At 41.6% G+C, this 14,276-nt stretch overlaps 1 protein-coding gene across 19 annotated transcripts in view; it reads right to left on the reverse strand.

Annotated features, from left to right (window-relative positions):
• FHIT (fragile histidine triad diadenosine triphosphatase) overlaps window positions 1-8,649 on the reverse strand; it is a 1,487,537-nt gene extending 1,478,888 nt beyond the window's left edge. For all 19 annotated transcript variants that reach the window (XM_074032605.1, XM_015445372.3, XM_065540869.1 and 16 more), the window contains exon 1: window positions 8,498-8,649. The gene's annotated coding sequence lies outside the window, so the exon portion shown is untranslated. The remainder of the gene's footprint in view (window positions 1-8,497) is intronic.
• Window positions 8,650-14,276: the final 5,627 nt, after the last annotated feature.

The raw sequence follows: 14,276 nt of genomic DNA on the forward strand, positions 1-14,276 counted from the left end.
AGTCCTAGGGGGTTTGGGAAAGGGTTGTTAACATCTTTGTTCCAAAGTTAAACTATAAACTAAGATCCTCCCAAAGTTAGTTTGGTCTATGTGCAAGAATGAACGAGGACAGCTTGGAGGTTAGACGCAAGTTAGATGCAGTTAGGTCAGATCTCTTTCACCATCATAATTTTTGCAAAGGAGGTTTCACTTTCTCTAGTTTCTTCTCCACATAATATATAAGCCCCCAGACCTAACCACCTCTTATAGGGTCTTCACTTCTTTTTTATGAAGACCTCTGTATGCATATGTAATAAATGATTTCTGCTGTTAATCTGTCTTTTGTCAGTTTACTTTTCAGTGCCCCAGGAGCAGAATCTAAGAAAGCAGAGAAAGAATTGTTTTTCTTTTTTCCTCCCTCACAATCACTACATTTATGGAGCATCAAGAAAATTAAAGGTATGTAATCAAATTAGCTTAATTATTCTTCTGCCTTGACATGGAGTTGGGGGAGGATGGGGATAGGAAGAAAACTTTATAATAGGCAGCCTTTCCTGAAGTGGTTCATTTCAATGGTTCATTTCAAGCTACTCAATTAGAATGTAAGAATATCACCAGTAAAAGTGACTGGTATTTTATCTGAACAATTGTTTAAACTTTTTCAATAACACCACCACAGATCATGAAAGCATGTCACTGAGTTTCTTTGGAACACAGTTTTAATGGAATTATAGCCCCCCACAACACCCCCAGCTATGAGGAATGAGGCAAACTAAGTACAGGACGAGAAATGCAACCTGAAATTTGATATAAGGAAAACCCTTAGATAAGCACAGCAAGAGATACAAGGAGGGTGGGGGAGAAGAGTGTCCCTGGCAGTTAATCTCAAAGGTAACTAGTGCACAATTTATAGTAAGTTCATCAAATTCCATGACAGCTTTGTGATGGTGCTTTTCTTTCACCCCCAAAGCCTTCAGAATGCTACTTTCTAGATATTTCATTCCCCACTCAGATCTTTTACCTACTGGATTATACCCGATTCATTCCACGATGCTGTGTTATTAGAATCAGTGGTTTTCAATCTTAAATGCACTTTAGAATCAGCTGGGAAATGTAAATAATAAGCAAAAAAAAGAAAACATACAAACAAAAAAAACACCTGCTTCCCTCCCCACTCTTATTTCAGTTATCTGGATCCGGTGATTCTAACTTACCGCCAGGTCTGAGAGCCACTAGTTGGAAAGCGATCCAAACAAATTAAAATTACATAATGAAGGAATAAACTTACATTAGGAGGCCAGGTACCTCGAATTCCCATCTTAATAATCAGATATAATGTGTTAATATAAGGATCCCAGGTTTTGTCCATCAAATTTAGAAAGACTGAATTTCATGGGCTGAAATATATCTATTTGCCCATGCTGGGGTTCAGGACATACTACCCCCAAATATTGTAAGCTGAAGGAATTTGAGAAGACAGCAGAAGCCAGAGGGTCAGAGGTCACTCTCTGACCTTCCTTCTGCCCTTCTCCTCTGAAGCAGGTCATAAAACCCAGGAAGAATTATCTGGCCTTCTCCTGAAGCAGGTCTAAGACCCTCCTGTGAAAGGTTTCTCACGTCCCATACCTGGAGTAAAAGAACATCCTTATCTCCGAAGACAAAGGGTTACAGAGAATCTGAACAAACAGGCCTTGCTACATTTCCTCCCATTATTAGCTCATACTTCCTTATTCAATCATACTTCTACACAACTATCTACTTCTTCATCAAATCTAGCATTAAAAATACAGAGGTTTACCAGTTTTGGGAGTCTTCATTTCATTATGAAGAATCCCATGTCACATAAAACTTACGTTAAATAAATCTGTGTGCTTTTCTCTCGTTAATCTGTCTTTTGTTACAGGGGACTCAACCAAGAACCTGAGGGTGAGGAAAAGATACTTCTCCTCCCCTGACCCCATAATACTCCAACTTTTACAGAGGATTGAAGAAATTCCAAACATCATATGATAGAGGTAAGTAAAAACAGTAGAATTAAAGGTGGTCTAGTCCTCTTGGTATTCAAAATATGATAAACAAGGAAACATAGAGCAGGATGCATCAACTTGTGTTTTTAATTGATAATGATAAAAATAAAATCATTAGCTACCATTTATGGAATACCAGTTACCGTGGTAAGCACTTTCAATGGGTTACCTCATTGAAAACTAAAAACATCCCTCTGCAATAGAAATTATCACCCCCATTTCACAGATGAGGAAATTGAGGCTCAGAGAGATTTGGACACTTTCCCCAGAGTCACACACATAGAAAGTGGCAGAACCAAGATTAAATTCCAGGTCTTTTGCTCCCAACCAGTCCATTCTCTTAACTACATCCTCTGTCACCTAGACCACTGAAGAGTCTCATAAGTACTTGCCACTCAAAGGATGATCCACGGACCAGCAGCATCAGTCTGTTAGAAATACTGAATCTCTGATCCTTTCCAGGTCTTTAATTAAAACAGAATCTGCATTTTAAGATCAGCAGGAGACTTGTATGCACATTAAAATTAAAGAAGCACAAGCATACATACTTTTCCCACATCAACTATTACCTCAGATAAATTCATTATCCATAATGCATCCATACTTTTTAAAAACTGATTTGTTTTGAAATATGTATCTACTGTGGAATGGCTACATCAAGCTAATTAATATGCATTACCTCAAATACTTATTTATTTGTGGTGAGAATGTCAGAGGTGTTTGAACCAGAGCAACCCTATCTTCAATAGGGGCTGGGTAAAATAAGGCTGAGATCTACTAGGCTGCTTTCCCAAGAGGTTAAGGCATTCCTAGTCACAAGATAAGATAGAAGGTTGGCACAAGATACGGGTAATAAAGACCTTGCTGATAAAACAGGTTGCAGTAGAGAAGTTGGCTAAAATCCCCCAAACCAAAATGGCGCTGAGAGTGACCTCTGTTTGTCCTCACTGCTCTACTCCCTCCAGCGCCATGACAGTTTAGAAATGCCATGGGGCGATGTCAGAAAGTTGCCCTATATGGTCCAAAAAGAGGAGTTATGAATAATCCATGCCTTGTTTAGCATGTCATTAAGAAATAACCATAAAAATGGGAAACCAGCCGCCCTCAGGACTGCTCCATCTATGGAGTAGCCATCTTTTTATTCCTTTACTTTCTTAATAAACTTGCTTTCACTTTACTCTATGGACTTGCCCTGAATTCTTTCTTGCATAAGATTCAAGAACCCTCTCTTGGGGTCTGGATCGAGACCCCTTTCTGGGAACAAGAACACTTAAAGTCTACACTCTTAGTAATCTTCAATAATACAATACATTGCTATACATCCATACTTTCGTGAAAACAAATCCAATAATTTCATTTCCCCATTTAAGGCCATTAAACAGTTTCCCAAATGCCCTTGGAATAAGGTCGAAATGCAGGTAACCAAACTCTGCATAATATTACTCAGACTCACCATTCTCAGCAAACTAACACAGGAACAGAAAAGCAAATACCACATGTTCTCACTCATAAGTGGGAGTTGAATAATGAGAACACATGGACACAGGGAGGGGAACATCATACACCGGGGCCTGTTGGGGGGTGGGGAGCAAGGGGAAGGAGAGCATTAGGACAAATACCTAATGCATACGGGGCTTAAAACCTAGATGACAGATTGACAGGTGCAGCAAACCACCATGGCACATGTATACCTATGTAACAAACCTGTACATTCTGCACATGTATCCCAGAACTTAAAGTAAAATTTAAAAAAAGAAAAATAAATCTATTACTCAGGCTCACCTCTGCAGCCTTATTCTCTCCACCTCCTCCAGCCATTGATTTTCATACCCTAGGCAAACAGACCTTCTTTCTGCTCATCAAATCCCAACACTCCCTCCCTCCCTCCCTCTCTTTCTCCCTTCCTCCCTTCCTCCCTTGTACTAGGTTCTTCCCTGCCGAGAATATACCCTCATTCACCCCATCACTGCCTCCCTGCCAGCCCCATTTACTGCTCTCACCAGAGCAGATGCAGTGCCTGGCACAGAGTTAGGAGCAAGATAAATGTGCTGAATAAAAACATGTTTAGGATGCCGAGGGCCTCTGCTGTTTCCTTTGTCTGTCTCCTCTGCTGTTGCTGTGATCCGCATTTCTGTTTCTCCTTCCCTGTTCCCTGCAACACTTCTTTTCAGTAACTCACCTCCTTATCAGTAACCTCATGGCTACTGAAGTTGTCAGCTTTAGAAAGAAGCACTGCCACATCCCCATGGTCATTGTCCCAGTATTATTCACCAGCTGGATGACAACTGCCTCACTCTAACCCTGAGGCTCCTGGGATAGGCCCAATCCTTTCTAGAGACAGACAGAAGTTCCCACTGACAGAAACAGACTGCTTTTAAATCAAAGATTTAATATATAGGTGGAACCATAGATCAGGGACCTCTCAGCAGGCAGTACCGAGCCAAAAGCTTCACTATCTCTCTGCCCACACAAGAGAGTGTCACTGTGCTGACAAGACAGGTTATCAAGAGTTGTGAGGAACTTCATATTTTAAATGTGATGACCAAGTGTGCTACTCTAAGAAAACAAGCGGCAAACAAATTCTTTTATAATATAAATATCTGCCTCAAGTTTTAAATCTTGAGGAAATGTGAATTTTCATATATCAGGCTTACAATAACAAAAATAAGACCTATTATATTTATCTATTGACTGCAAGCTGTTAAGAGCCTGACAACATGCTCAAAGCTTTAAACACACTTTCTTCTTCATCATCACTGTGAGGTAGAAATGCTTGTTATCCCTATTTTAAGAGAGAAAACCAAGGGCTAAGTAACTTGTCTAAAAGGCACAGCTGGGAATTAAATCATAGGTCCTCAGACAACCCCTCTACTGCTTCTCTGCTGTGTCTTACTATTTGGATCACTTTCTCATCTGAGAAGTCACAGATGTGGACATTCCCAAAGAGACAACCCCTTGGAGAATGACCTCAAAGGCTGAGATTTTTCTCTGCAATGTACATGTTGAAAGCAAAGTAACCTCCTACATCTTATATTTCAAAGCTGCACTTCTACATTAAAAGAGTAAACAGATTCAATGAAAAGATGTGGGAACAGAGTGCTTATGAATGCAATGCCACAAGTACTTTTTCAGTGTCTACTGGTGGTCAGGCACTGTGGTGGAAGATGAATGATCAGACTATCAGTTGGGAGAGTGTGGGGGTGGGAGCATGGGGTGATGAGGAAAACTTCTCAAATAGACTGTTTCAGGAATGTTTAGCCAACAATTCATAAAACTGTTACTTTATTACGCAACTATATGGAAATCATCTTTCAGAAGAGACCAGAGTTACCTGCCTTATTATCTGTGAATACATAATTGAAAAGGCCAATATGTCTTCCAAAATGGAAGTCACAACTTGTTAGATTTCTGATAGTTCATATTAGAGGGTCAGATTTTAACATGTGAATGCAAACATAGTGTCAGAATTTGTTCTCAAGTGCCTGAAAGAATAAAAGAGAAAAGAGTAGTGGGAGACAAAACCAGACTAATTTCCAAAATGGAAACAGAGCATGTTGAAGTTACATGAATACACAAATAAAGATGGGGACACAAAAACATTTCCTAAAGCATTCTATCAAAGGCTGCAGGAAAAAAGGCCAAGACAAGGATACCAAATAGAAAAGCATAAGCCTGAAAAGGTTATCCACACTACTGTGAGGACTCCAGAAATCTGCCTTCTTGCAGAAACAGGATGCTTTTGACATGAGGGCATGAGATGAAGATTGCACACTACTTTATACCACTCTCCTCATTTATAAAATAAGAGTTAGATTAGATGATTTATAAGGTCCTTCCAGTTCGAATGCATTAAGTCCTTATCATCTATGTGGTCCCTGCACGTTAAGAGAGATGACCATATAAAGAAGCTCAAAACATATTTGTTGAATTCATGAAATATTACAACCTTACCAATAATAAGATACTTTACAACAATTGGTCCTGGTCTGTGGCCTTGAAAGAACAAATTACAGGAGAAACCATCATCTACAAAGCTACACATCTGCTGTTCCTCCTAGCTGACTGCTGGTAGAATGAAAATAACCTTGGACTTGAAAACAAGACGCTTGGTTCTAGTCTCATCTCTGACACAAACCAACTGTGTGTGTGACCTTGGGCAAACTGCTTTACCACCTGGGCCAGTTTCCTCATCTCTAAAATAAAGGTATTCTACAACAATATACAGCTAGCATTTGTGGAACCTTTATTATAGGCCAAGAAGTGTTCCAAGATCTTTGCATTAGAATTAAATTATCTCAAATTTTTTGCAGCTCAAACCTTTAGTGTCTAACTACAGAGGCAACATGGTATAATGAAAATATTCAAAATTCTGTAACCAGAAAGGTTGGACTCTCCCTTGGCTCTGTAAGGTAGGTCTTTCTCTAAGCAGACACTGTTAAGCCGAAGGGCTTACAGTCTCAGTCCTTTTATTCACCAGTATTGTAACTTGAACAAGTTACTTAGCTTTCCTAGCCTTAGTTTTCTAATCTGTAAAGTTAATATAAAAATGGTTCTCGGGAGGCCGAGACGGGCGGATCACGAGGTCAGGAGATCGAGACCATCCTGGCTAACACAGTGAAACCCCGTCTCTACTAAAAATACAAAAACAGCCGGGCGAGGTGGCAGGCGCCTGTAGTCCCAGCTACTCGGGAGGCTGAGGCAGGAGAATGGCGTGAACCCGGGAGGCGGAGCTTGCAGTGAGCTGAGATCCGGCCACTGCACTCCAGCCTGGGTGACAAAGCGAGACTCCGTCTCAAAAAAAAAAAAAAAAAAAAAAATGGTTCTCACTCTCATATAGCTTTTAAGAGGATTAAATCATATCATACATATTTTATTGAATATATATTATATTGCCAGCTGTGTAATCATCAGCTATCTTCTCAAGTTTTTTCTCATATACAAATGGGAAATGTAGTATAAAAAGAGATCATGTGAACATGATCTAAATGGTCAAGTGTTAGTGGTTTTGACACACACACACACACACACACACACACACACACACACACACACCCCCTAGACTTCTTTCTTTACTAAACATCTCTAGACACACACACACACACACACACACACACACACACACACACACACACACACACACACACACACACACACACACACACACACACACACACACACACACACACACACACACACACACACACACACCCCTAGACTTCTTTCTTTACTAAACATCTCTAGTCCAGGTTGCAGCAGGTGGACAGAGGCCGGCAGCCATGAACGCAGGTCCACATGGGAGTTGTAGTTCCGAGTCAAGGGGCTGCTCTACAGAACGGCTAGAAGCGAGACTTCATCTCCCAGGAGACATCTCGCCGTGCAAAATGGCACCCCACGAGGTGGAGTACCTGCTCGACGAGAAACAAGGGGCGGGACTGCAACTCCCAGGAGCCTCCGCTGCCCAGGCCTCCGGCCACAGGCTTAAACCAAGGCTTAACATCAGGTGCGAGTAGGGACCGCCCTTGGTAGTCTGGGCCCGGCCCGGGTCAGAACCTTTCTAAAACAACCACTGTGGGTATTTTCCACTGGTCCCAGCACATTTCTGAGAGACCAGAATAATAACAGCAGTAAATCTGCAAGTGGTAAACTTTCGCAAGCATGACCTCAATTTAGATTTCGGCTTCAGGCAGCATCCTTGGGCCACTTGACCTGGGAGCTTTGGGCTCCTTGTTTCCCAGATAAGCGCTGTGAGTGGCTGTTCCAAGGTAACACAGCGAGGGCAGAATTTAAGCCTACAGAGAAACCTGCAGATGCATCTCAAGTTCCACTAACCTGCCTCCTTCACCCCGCCACCCCCAACTCGGATATACCTTTAAAATCCCCCCTTTGACGCTAAAAATAAAAACAACAAACCATAAAATAGGTGTAAGAAAGTCCGACCAAGTACCGACGAATTCTCCCACAACAATAAATTCGATGACTTTTTGTCTGTTTTTGAAATAGTAATGTAAACTTATCTCCCAAAATGCTGCCTTCTCTGTACCCCGGTTTGCTCCTGTCCTGCGCACGTGTTCAGCAACCCCTTAGGGGAACCCAGAGCTGCGTGTTTAACACAGACCTGTTGGGACGGATTTTCGCTACTTGTCTATGAAACTGACGAACCATCCCAAAACGGCGGGTGCCGACTACACCCCCAGAGCCAAGAGCTGTGGCGTCCCCGGAACCGCTGGCGTGGCCCCATGCCTCAGTTTCCCCACTTATAAATACGGTGGAGGAGTAACGGGTTAGGGCTAGGGTCGGTGCTTGGGAATTAGGGGGCCCGAGTCCCCACCCTGAGACCCTCGTGGGGCAGAAGAGTCCTCGGGACAGAAGCCCACCGCCCCGTGAGAGGCGCCGGCCCCACTGGGCTCCGGGGTGATAACCAGACGCGCGTGGAAACCCAGACCCGCGCCCCAGAAACACTATTCCACTTGGGCTTGCCTCCCCGCCCCTACCTTCCAGGATGTTGGCAGCTGGGAAGGAAAGGCAGAGGGAGGGAGCGCGGGGCCGGAGCGCCGCCTGGGAGTGTGCCCACTGGGTGGCCGCCTGAGGGACCCGGGAACAGAGGGCAAAAAGTCCTGTGACGGGACAGAGCGGAGCGGGGACTGCAATTCCCAGAAGACCCCACGGTAGGGGCGGGACCCAAGATGGCCGCTTGTCTGGGGACAGGAGCGGAGGCCAATACGCGCAGAGCATGCGCCTAAGCCGGGCCAATTGAAAGCCATAGTGACAGTAACCCAGATTCAGGGGCGGGAAACACTGACCACGGAAGACAAGTTAAGGTGAGAATCCCCTTAGAAGGGGATTTTGGGCATACATAAATCGCACAATCTTTAGCTTTTTCTAACTAGAAAAAGAAACATGATTCTTTTCACGTGTAATGAAAGGCTGTACCGCACTTTTGCTTTCTTCCTTGCTCCCAAAACGCGTTTAACTTATCCCTTCACGACTCCCCACTGACTGGATTTCTTTTCACTTCATTTCCCCACTCTGGATCTTTCTGGATTCCTGAAGCCTTCTTTTCTTTATGTGTCCCTCAGAAACACAGACTCGCAGTCCCTGACTTGATCCATCAAATGATGTGGTCATTTACGACTACGCTCAGCCCTCCCTGGCATCCTAACAAAATTGCACCACATGTGCCCCTTCCCTTTTCCTTTCTGTCTTTTCTGTGCTGTTTTTCTTCTTAGCACTTGTCGTTACGAAGCATTGTATAAAATTTACCTATTTATCTTTTTTACCATCTTACTTTCTCACTAGAATGCAAGATCCATGCAGATGTGGATTTTTGTTTTGGTCACTGTTGTCTTTCTAGCACCTAGAAAAGTGTCCAGCACATAGTAAATACACCATATTTTCAATAATTGAACGAAATCCAGTGTGACCTTTCTCCTCTAGTCTCCCTTTCTCTGGTGCAGATGAATTCAACCCGTCTCTGACCACCTTGGTTCCTTGTGCTTGCTCCCTTTTTTAATCCAAAATCATTATTGATGTATTATGTGCCAAATGCCATGTGGGTGCTGGAGAAATCATTGATTTAGACCCAATTCCTAACCTCAAAATGCTCTGAGTCTAGTGACGTATGAAAAGTAAACTTAATTTTGCAATAAATGCAATTACAAATTGAAGAATACCTAAGTAATTTTCACAAGGTCATACAGCTCCTAAGCAGGGACTAGATTCCTGCCTCAGACTCTTGCCATTACATCAGGAAACACAAAGAGCAGTTACTCTAAGACAAACACTAAGATAGGTCCCCATTTGCCTTAGCACCATTTCCTTTATCTATGTCTCACTTTTTTCTTTGGCCTGATTCATTACATGTAGGCGATTACATCAAGTCTTAGATCTCTCATCATTTCTGATATTTGAATCCCATGGAGAGTAGTAAGGTGTCCTACAAAGTGTCCTGGTGTGAAATTCTGATGTCCTTGGAAGCTTGAGTCTCAGAGAATGTCACACTGGATTATAGTTCATCACACAGACACCATGACCACATAAAATATTATCAAACTGTGAATAACAAAGTGAAATTGAAAAAAAATTATAGTTAAAACAGCAGGAATGTGATCAATATATGTACAGACTGATTGTGTGCACAGAGATTAAAACCCCTGTTCAGGCTTCCTAGCCTAATCTTATGTCAATTTGGGGTCATTTCCTGTAATACAATTCTTTGTTCTTTTATGAGCACAGACTTAGCTCAGCAGTCCCAGCTATTCTCAAGCTGATCGACATGAAAGATTTCAACACATGTGTCAGCAGCCAGACTAAACGTGGAAGAAAATCAGGAGCATATGAAACTGGAAAGCTCAATAACTTTCCTCCTCCTGAGAAAGCATCAGCCTGTAATCATTACATCTTCTACTTAGCAGTCAAAAGGCAAATGTCATGAACATACTCAGGATCTAAACAGTGGTGTCTAATGATTATTACACTGTTGTCGGATAACCTAATATGAGCACATAGGTATTACTTCAGCTGTGGATAATGCTGACTGCTGGGCTCAAGGTCACCCATGACCTTGAGCAACAGATACATTCACAAAGAGCATGAAGACATGGCACTTGCCTTGGATTCAGGACCTTCAAGTGCCAAGACAGTCAGTGGGAGGTTACTGTCTGATCTGCAACTTGACTGAATTAATAACCACCTTAGTATGGGTTCTCCGAGAAGCAGATCTGGAGACAGGTATTCAAGAGCAAGTATTTTATTTAGGAGATTATTGCAGGAAACACCAGTAAGAGACTAAGAAAGTGAAATAGGGAAGAGAAGACCAAAAAGATGGCTTATCTAGCACATTACTGCTAAGGGCACCCAGAACTTAATCCTCCTAGGAATCTCTGGGAAACAATGTGGAACACATACCTTAGACTGAGTGATTCCAACAAGAGGACAAGATAACTGGGTTGTTTAAACACCAATACCGCCAGTCAATGATTGGGGGCTACTTTCAGGGATTATTAAGACCCTGGCTTGTCTGCCATGTTCTAAGAGTAGACAGAGTTGCCTCAGTGGCCACAGATGCCAGAGATAGAAGAATTAAGAGTCAGATTGGTATACACTGAAATAGTAAGGGAATATAGCATACTGGCAGGGCACCAATAATATCTGCTACAGGTGGCTTTGATTTACCACAAGCTCATGTCACTGAAACTAACAGAATAAGTCAGAAACTAAGTAGATAAATACAAAAAGCCCAAGCAGCCTACCACCTTGTGTCACTCATGAGCAATTAAGATAGATTGTACTTTCTAAATCCTCACTAAGACATACAAACCAAACAATAGCAAAAGCCTCATTTACACTGGGGAACAGGAACTCTTTGGGCATTTAAGGAGGGTGCTTTGGGAGCTTTGGGGTGTGGTAGTGTAAGGAGAAAGAAGATTAAGAAAAGGGGAAAAGGAAATTTAAAGAAACATGTTGAAAACATTGTGTTTTTCATTTTATGGACTTGAAACATGAGTAAACTGCGTGGATATTTTAAGAAAGTAGCATCAAGATCTGGGTGACTTTTAGACCCAGAAGACAATTTTGTGAAAGGCTTCTATGGATTGTGCCATTATAGCACTTCTTCATAGCAAATATCTTTACTTGAAAGTATAGCCTCATTTATTTGTCCTTTTGTTTATCATCTGTCTCCTTCAAACAAAAGGTAAACTCCATGAAGGTAAGAACCTTGTTTTCAGGCCAGGCACGGTGGCTCATGCCTGTAATCCCAGCACTGTGGGAGGCCGAGGTGGGCGGATCATGAGGTCAGGAGTTTGAAACCAGCCTGGCCAACATGGTGAAAACCCATCTCCACTAAAAATACAAAAACTAGCCAGGCATGGTGGCTCACACCTGTAGTCCCAGCTACTCAGAAGGCCGAGGCAAGGAATCACTTGAGCCTGGGAGGCGGAGGCTGCAGTGAGCAAAGATTGTGCCACTGCATTCCAGCCCAAGTGACAGAGCGAGACTCCATCTCAAAAAAAAAAAAAAAAAAAGGACTTCATTTTCGTATTATTCAGTAGTCGGCACTTAATAAATATGTGGTTAACAAATGACTATATTATGGCTAAAAAAGCAAACAGGGTAAGTACTAGAAGAGCCTGACATTTGTACCACTTGTATCATTCAACTAAATCATAAAGGTAAGAGGCACTGGTAACTACACAATAATCCCCCATTATCACGAAGCTTAGGGCCATCCTTGTGTGTAGAAAAACTGGTCAGCTTTAGTCAAACACTTCGAACAGCATCCTCTTCAAGCACACATGGCCTACAGGGAAATCTTTACCATGGAAACAGAATTTCGAAACTAAAAAGGCCATAGAGGTCAAAGAGTTCAACCCTCTGCATAATTCATCTTAACCATATGTTACAGGTCATAATTCAGACCTTCAGACAAGAATCTTTATTTATTTGTAATTTATTACAAATTTGGGATTTATTTGAAAAAATATCTAATAAAAAATATTATATTAGAAAAAAGGAAAAACAATGCATTATTTTTGCAATACAAAGTATAGAAAGCTTGGGAAACTCAGTCGTACCCAAATGCTCTAGTCTGCTTCACACATTTCTCAACCTGTGATCATTAAGCTTCTTGGCTACCATTGGAGAATTCTGGTTGCTAGTAAGAGCCATCTTATGATGTGCTAAAAATTTTCTAAATTTTTCACCTATGTTTTTTGTTCTCTCATCTTCTTTCTCCCTTTGTTGTTCTGTGTTAAATGTATTCCTTGGGTAGATTTGTTCATCAGATATTTAGAGATCTGTCTATTCCCTATAGCTAGTGAACATATGCATACTGTCTGCTTTTAACTATGCCTCATAAATAATCACACTTAATCCTTCTTAGTGCCATCTTTTGCAATCATCTTCCAGTTACCTAGAACATAAGGTGCATAAAACTAAGCTCAGTGTCCAAGCTGTGATCTCAGTAGGGTGGCTCAGAGATAAACGATGATTTTTCATCACTCTCTTTCAAGAAATTATGGCTCTAAACTTATTGCCCTGGTTTCACTGCAGCTTTAAAGACATTTCATCATTCTAGAAGACCCATTAAAAGCATTTTCTAAAAACTAAAAAATATAGTAGAGGAGAGTGCAATTCCAATTCAATTCAGTTTTTTATATATTGAGGGTTACTCTGTGAGCCATTGTGTTAGAGGCTGGAATTCACAAGTGAATAAGACACAGTCTCTGGAGTGGTACTGTAGTGAATACTATAAACATGTAAATAGATGAGCAAATCAATGTGATGCCCCATATGAGCCAATGCCAGAATGAGTGGATTCTACCACCTATAGTGAAGGAGAGAGGGGGGTTCCGGGCAGAGGCAACAACAGTACATGGCAACACCAGAGCTCAAACAGGGTAAACGCATCAGATTACAACCTAAATTGGAAGTAGGATAGCAGTGAAAGAAACCAGAAGAGTCCCAAGGACCAGTTCATGAGGGTTTCCTAGGTAACTCCTTAGTTTGCCATAAAAGCAATTGAAAGCCTTGAAACTATAAAATAAATAGCTTAATTTGGAGGCAAAATGGGGAAAATCATTCAACAAATATTTATTGAGCATTTACTATATGCCAGGCATTGTACAAGGTGCCAGGGATGCAATGGTGAGTAAATCATTTAAAGAAAAAAAAAAAATCCCTACTCTTGTGGGACCTCTAGAAGAGTAGACAAGCCATACACTAATATACAAATGTATAATCTCTCATAGGTGTTGATAAATGCTAGGGGTAAAAAAGCAGAGTGAAAGGCTAGAAAGTGATAGGTGGTCTTCTTTTAGATAGGGTGGTCAGGGAAGGCTTCTTTGAAGAGATGTCATCTGAATGAAGATGTCGGTAAAGTGGGGATGGGAGGCAGCCATGAGGAAATCTGTGGAAGAAAGTTCCAAACAGACGGAACAGTAAGTGCAAAGTCCTTAAGATACAAACAAGTCCTTAAGATACAACATGCTTGGCGTGGTAGAAGAATAGCCAGAAAGCCCATGTGGCTGGAGAACAGTGAATGAGAAGAAAAGTAATGGAAAAGGAGATCAAAGGCAATCAGAGGCCAGAAATCATGAAGGGTTTGGTAGGCCATGGTAAGATCTCCAGGAAAAATGTTAAACTAGTCCATGAATGTAGCCATCAGACAGTATAGTATGACCCATTCGTGAAACATAAAAAGATTGTGTGTTACACACACACGTAATTATTGAGGCCCATAATCACTTTGGGGACAGATGTGTTTTAGAAATT

The sequence above is a fragment of the Macaca fascicularis genome, chromosome 2, assembly GCF_037993035.2.
Source record: "Macaca fascicularis isolate 582-1 chromosome 2, T2T-MFA8v1.1".
Taxonomy (NCBI): Eukaryota; Metazoa; Chordata; class Mammalia; order Primates; family Cercopithecidae; genus Macaca; species Macaca fascicularis.